The sequence below is a fragment of the Microtus ochrogaster genome, unplaced genomic scaffold (genome assembly GCF_000317375.1).
Source record: "Microtus ochrogaster isolate Prairie Vole_2 unplaced genomic scaffold, MicOch1.0 UNK60, whole genome shotgun sequence".
Lineage (NCBI taxonomy): Eukaryota > Metazoa > Chordata > Mammalia > Rodentia > Cricetidae > Microtus > Microtus ochrogaster.
Window position 1 is genome coordinate 1,272,602 of NW_004949158.1, and position 5,624 is coordinate 1,278,225.

Consider the following 5,624-nt stretch of genomic DNA (forward strand, 5'->3'; position numbering starts at 1 on the left):
TCTCTCTCTCTCTCTCTCTCTCTCTCTCTCTCTCTCTCTCTCTCTCTCGATACATAGTTTCTCTGTGTAACAGCTCTGGCTATCCTGGAACTTGCTTTGTAGACCAGGCTAGCCTCAAACTCACAGAGATCTGCCTACCTCTGTCTCCTGAGTGCTGGAATTACAGGCATATACCACCATTGCCTGGCTAGGAGGGAGTTCATTTCTGGAGGAAACTCGCTTCCCAGATGAGGGTAGCATCTTGGTCACCAGACTCCTGTGAGTCTGACTTAGATCCTGAGGGAAGCTGTTGATATTTTGCTAGGATATTTTGTTCCCCACTGGATCCTGTCTCACCCAAGGGCATAGGGTCTGGGTAGCTGCCTTAGCTTGCAGCTCTGGGTACCAGGATCGTGTCTTCACTCATGCCAGGCAGGACAGAAACTTCTGATGGTCTTCACAACTAATTTTACCCAGGCTCCCAGAACTAGGGAGATCGTTGGAGCTTCAGCTAATTCCTTCCTGTCTAGGATGGGGATGCTGGAGACCAGGGAGATGGGAACCCAGTCCCCACAGTTTATTAGTTGTTGGGAGCAGTGAACCCCCAGATCCTGAATTTCTGGTAAGCAGCTTGTAATGCTTGCAGCTGCTCTGAGCACTAGACCCTCAGGAGTTCCTGATGGCAGGGGAGTGGTTTCTGGTGCGTTTGACTGGGGCGTGGCTATCCCTATATAAGCTGCCCTTGGACACAATAAAGGGGGCATTCTTGGGGCATTCCTGCTTCAAGGATAACCTGTGTCTCTGTGTGAGTCTTTGTGTGTTTCAATCTCCAGCCCCTTGCCCGGTTCACGAACTCTATGGTAGCACATACAGCGCATGGGGATAGTGTGCTACAATTAGTGACAGAGCTGGCATTACTTTCCAGGGCAAAGGCCAAGCAAGAGGCCATCACCAGTATGGCTGCCTAGCAGCTCCGTGAGGCCAGCAAAGCAGACAGCACATCTGTCCTCCCAGCTGTGTAGAATCCTACCTGGTGCTCTGAAACCTGACTTCTTGGTCCTCTTTGGATTTTCATAGCTGACATGGGGTTTTGAGAGACCCAGCAGCCACTGGCTAGGGTAACACCAGCACCTTCACGATCTCTCTGGAAGCAACCATATTCTGTATTTCAGGGCCCCGGCTACCTCGAGGGTGAGTAGTCCATGGCAGTTAAAAGGACCACATCCCTTCAGCTGTAAGAAGGAACGACAGCCACGCAATATCTGGAACATTTCTGGAGTTGCCTAGCGATGAGGGAGGTGAGGGGTGCTTGGGTATGGAGAAAGACCTCTCCTCTAAATGTCCGTGAAGCTTGGTCTTGTTTTGTTGTCTTGGTCCTTTAGCAGTGTAATGCTATAGTGCTCAAAGGGAGCATTCTGTTGTCTGATTACAGCCTTTCTAGTGGAAGGGTGTGGCTACCGGCTTCAAGGAAAAGAAACGGTAGGAGCTATTCAGCTCTGACATTGCACGTTCCCACCTGGGCTTGGATCTGGGAAAGCAGCTGGAATCTGTTGTCAACTCACTGGGCGTCATCAGCCTGGGCCGTTCCTCTGCCACCAGTTTCTCCAGGAGAGGCCCAAGGAGGGTTAAGCATTTCAACAAGAACAAAACCGAAGCTGAAGAAACCATGGGAGTCAGTACCGAGCGACCTCCTATCACGGAAAGACAAGGGTCAGAGCCCTCTCTGCCCCGACGTAGTGGGCTGACTTACTTCCCCATAACAGATGCTGCCAGAAGATCCATTAGTGATAAAAGGGCCGGTGCACGTGATCCTGCATACAGACTTAGGGACTGACGGAGTGAGGACAGCACCCCACCTTCCACGATCAACTCTTCCCTCCTGGAAGCAGCGCTTGTCCTAAGACAGCTTGGGGCTTCCTGTGGTGCCCGTTCATAAATGATTCAGGCTCTGCTTTTGGAAAGTGTTAAAGCCCTGATTCTTTTCCTTCACTCAGGAGCACAGACAGCGGTCTGACGCTGGAATTTAATGCCCAGTAAAGCTTCCAGGTTTAGGAATAGAAGGACAGCACCTCAGGCAGCACACAGATCCCATACAGCTTGGCCAGGCTGAGGGAAGTAGGGAGAGGAAAGGGCTGCTGGGTACTCGGCCGGGGAGCCAGGCTGAGTTATGCCCTTTTTAGGGCTTGCAGCAGGGGTGGCCCTACTAGACTCCTGGGTGCAGCTCTGGTCATAGTCAGCTTTCCATCACTATAACAAATTAAACGAGATAATGAATTTATAAAGAGAAAAGACTCACTTTGGCCCTTGGGTTTAGAAGTTCTAGTCCAGGGTTAGACAAGTCACTAGGTTGAGCCCCTGGTGGGATGCGTGGCAGTGAGACGCATGTGGCAGAGGAAACTGCCCACCCCGTGGCCAGAAACAAGAGAGGGAGAGCAAGAGGCTCGGGATCCTCCAATCCTCTTCAAGGGCATGTCTCCAATGACCTAAGGATGTCCCACGGGGTTCTGCCTCCTAAGAGTTCTCCCCTTCCCACAGCACTACCAAGGTCTGTGCCATAGGAGTTCTTGGGGAATACTCACGATTCACAGGGAGTTCTCTAAATGCCTGGATCCTGCTGACCCACCACCTCTCAGGAAGGTGGGGTACCCTTCTAGGGCTTGTAGTCCTAACTGAAGACCTTTTCTTCAGTTCTCCTGCCCACAGTTTGAAAGGAAGCAGTGCAAGTGTTTCAGGCTCACGTAAACACTCCTCTGCTTGCTAGCAGGTTGGCACGCCATTTCTGGTCCTCTTAGCTAGGCACGGTATCTCTTGTCAGTGTTCCGGTAAGCCTCAGCCATTCTTTGGGGTCTAACCCGGGCTCTGCTATTCACAGAAACATTTTCTAGGTACTCTTGCCCTGTTTTCTGCAGCTCCATGGTAGTGCATGTCTGTAATCAGTGACGATGGCAGCTGGCATTCATGACATGAACACACACTGCCAGGTTCTCTTCAAGTTCCTCTTTCTATTAACTCAGTCTATCCCTAAAGTTCCTTTTCAGGCAGATAAAGGCATTATCCCTATCTTGATGGTACAGAAATACTTTTTTAAGGCCTTTGGTTTTTTTTTTTTTTTTTGTGTGTGTGTGTTAGTGCTTGCCCCCACTGTGCTCGTGGAAGGAAAGGGACACGGGCACACTATACAGTAACAGTTGTTGTTCAGAGGCTCTCCTAGCCACGGCCTGACAAGTCTTCATTGTCAGAACCCGAGACAGAATGAGTATTTCACCCATTTTGCAAATGTAGTTCAGCTAGAAGTGCTTCATTTGCACATGCAATATGCATGTCTCGAGACTTCTGCAATCCTGTGGTTAAATGCACGTTCTTACCCTGTCCCTTTACCCAGGGCATGGCTTTGGGCTTGGCCTCTCTGCCCTCCAGTTGCATTATCTGGAAAATGGTAACTAGACATGTCCACCTCTGAAGCTGTGGTTAGCACCGAATGACAAAAAAAAGCACGGAAAGAGCGTTGAACAAGATCCCTGGCACACATAAGCACTCAGTAAAGGATGGTTGGCATTACCATGGTTTAATGGGATGCAACACTACAAATGTTTAATGAGCACCTATGACGTGATTCAGGCTGAGGTTTTACATTGAGTATCCTCTGTTTAGATTTCCCTTCTTTGCTTACCAAAGTGCCCCGAGAAGCACTAAGTCCACAGAAGCTGATCGATCAATGAATGCTTCGTGATCGATGGCAGTCATTATGAATGTTTTCACCTGCCAGTTTTTATCCATCTTTCCTCTCTTGGAAAAACCAGTGGTTGTGTGATGATCACCCAAAACCCAGTATTGGGAGCCAGGTGACCCAGAGGTTAAGTCCCTCCCAGCTTTGGGCCTCCAGGACTTGGCTTAGATGCTCTCTCCGTCCTTTGTACATCTCAGTTCTTAGGGAAAGTGAGTGTCAAAGAAGTGGAGACCTTGAAATGCTCCCCAACTCTTTGCACCTGGAGCTAAGTTACCGTAAACTGTTCTCAGCTGAGAACCAGACTAAACGGGCATAAACACCCCCCCTCTGATGTACATGTTAGCCCGTCTCTCTATGCTTAACCATGGTTGTGGCTTAAGTGAGCTTGTTCGCAGTCCCCGTTTTCCCTATTGGATTCAGGTCAATGGACAATCCCATAAATATGGACACGTGCATACATGTGAACACCTGCACAAAGCCTTTGTTAATACTTGGAGAAAACTCCTACTTCTTACTTGGTCACTGGTATCCCGGCTTCTATTGGGAGGGAAGAGCCTACCAATTTGGAAACATTCAGAACTCCTTATTCCAGTCTTGCTGAGGTTGTTAAATGCGAGCAATACGCTAGGTGGAGGCCAAAGGAACGCCATATACTTCATCTGAGAAAAGGAGACACGCGGTCTGGCTCAGATTAGCCTTTGATCGGAAAGGGACACTCTGACACCTTCTTCATGTGGACAGCTGAGGCTTGTCCTTCAGGGATGCTTTCAGAGAGAGAACTATGGCTGAGAGAAAGTTCTGGAATTGTTGTGAGACCTCCAGGTGCAATGCTTGCCTGGGAAGGAGGAGTTAGCGTCACATGACAGAAACTTGAGAGCATGAAGTTGAAATTTTGGGCTCAGTTACGTGACCATCGAGCTTCTCCTTCAGCCTAGCTGAAAGTTACTAATTTTACTTCTTTCTGGAGTTCTCACAGAGAAAAAGATCTGCTCTTACTCTGTGAATTTGTTGCTGGAAGCCCTTGGTTAGGTAGGAAGTGGGTGCGTTTACTGGGGACTTGGGTCTTCTGGCTGTAAAGTAAGAGAAACGAGCCCCTGCCAAGTGTGTGTGCACTACAGGCAAGGCTTTAATGGGGCTTTGGCTCCTGGGAGACACGAGCAGCAACTGGCCAAAGAGGAGGCCAGGCTGCTCTTAACCAAAGCGCTTATTGATTGCAGGATTGGGCTAATGGAAGTCAGAATCTTGCCTGAAGGACTTCAAGTGCTTAGCAGTGCAGGGTAGGTGGAAGCTGACAGATTTCAGGTGTTGGGGAACAAGCTGGACGCAGGAGTCTATTCTGCCTTCTCTCCTCTTTCGGTGGCTCCTGTCTTAGGGGGTACCTGGTCATGGGCGAGTGAGGGACACTCGGGAAGGAAAGTGGAGGCAGCAGTAGGGATGTAGGGGTGGGGAGGCAGGAAGGAGCTTCTTTCTCTTCTGCCTGAATGAAGGAGCAGCCCAGGGCAGCTGGACACCCCGTCTCCCAGTCTGAATTTGGACTTTAACCTAAGGCGTAGATTAAAAGAGGATGCCCCGAGAGTTGCTCAGACTCACCAAAGCATGGCAATAAGTCGGCAGGGCTGAGTCTGCCTGTGGAAATGGTTATGAAGAAGCTCTCTCTCAGGTGTTCAAGTAAGGGGCTGAACTACATCTCCTAGCAAGTGATCCTACAACAGGGATCCTGGGCAGGGGAAAATGGGAGGGATGCTAGTCAGGGCTGGCCGGCTGTAAACTGGCAAAGGAGTCTGTGTTAGAACATTGGAGCAGCAGACCGAGGGGTATCTGAATCAGCCCAGCACCCACCTCCTAGTAGGAAACTTTAGAAGCCCTCAGCCTTCTCCTACCTTCTTTTTTTTTCTTTTTTTCCTTTTTTTAAAAATTT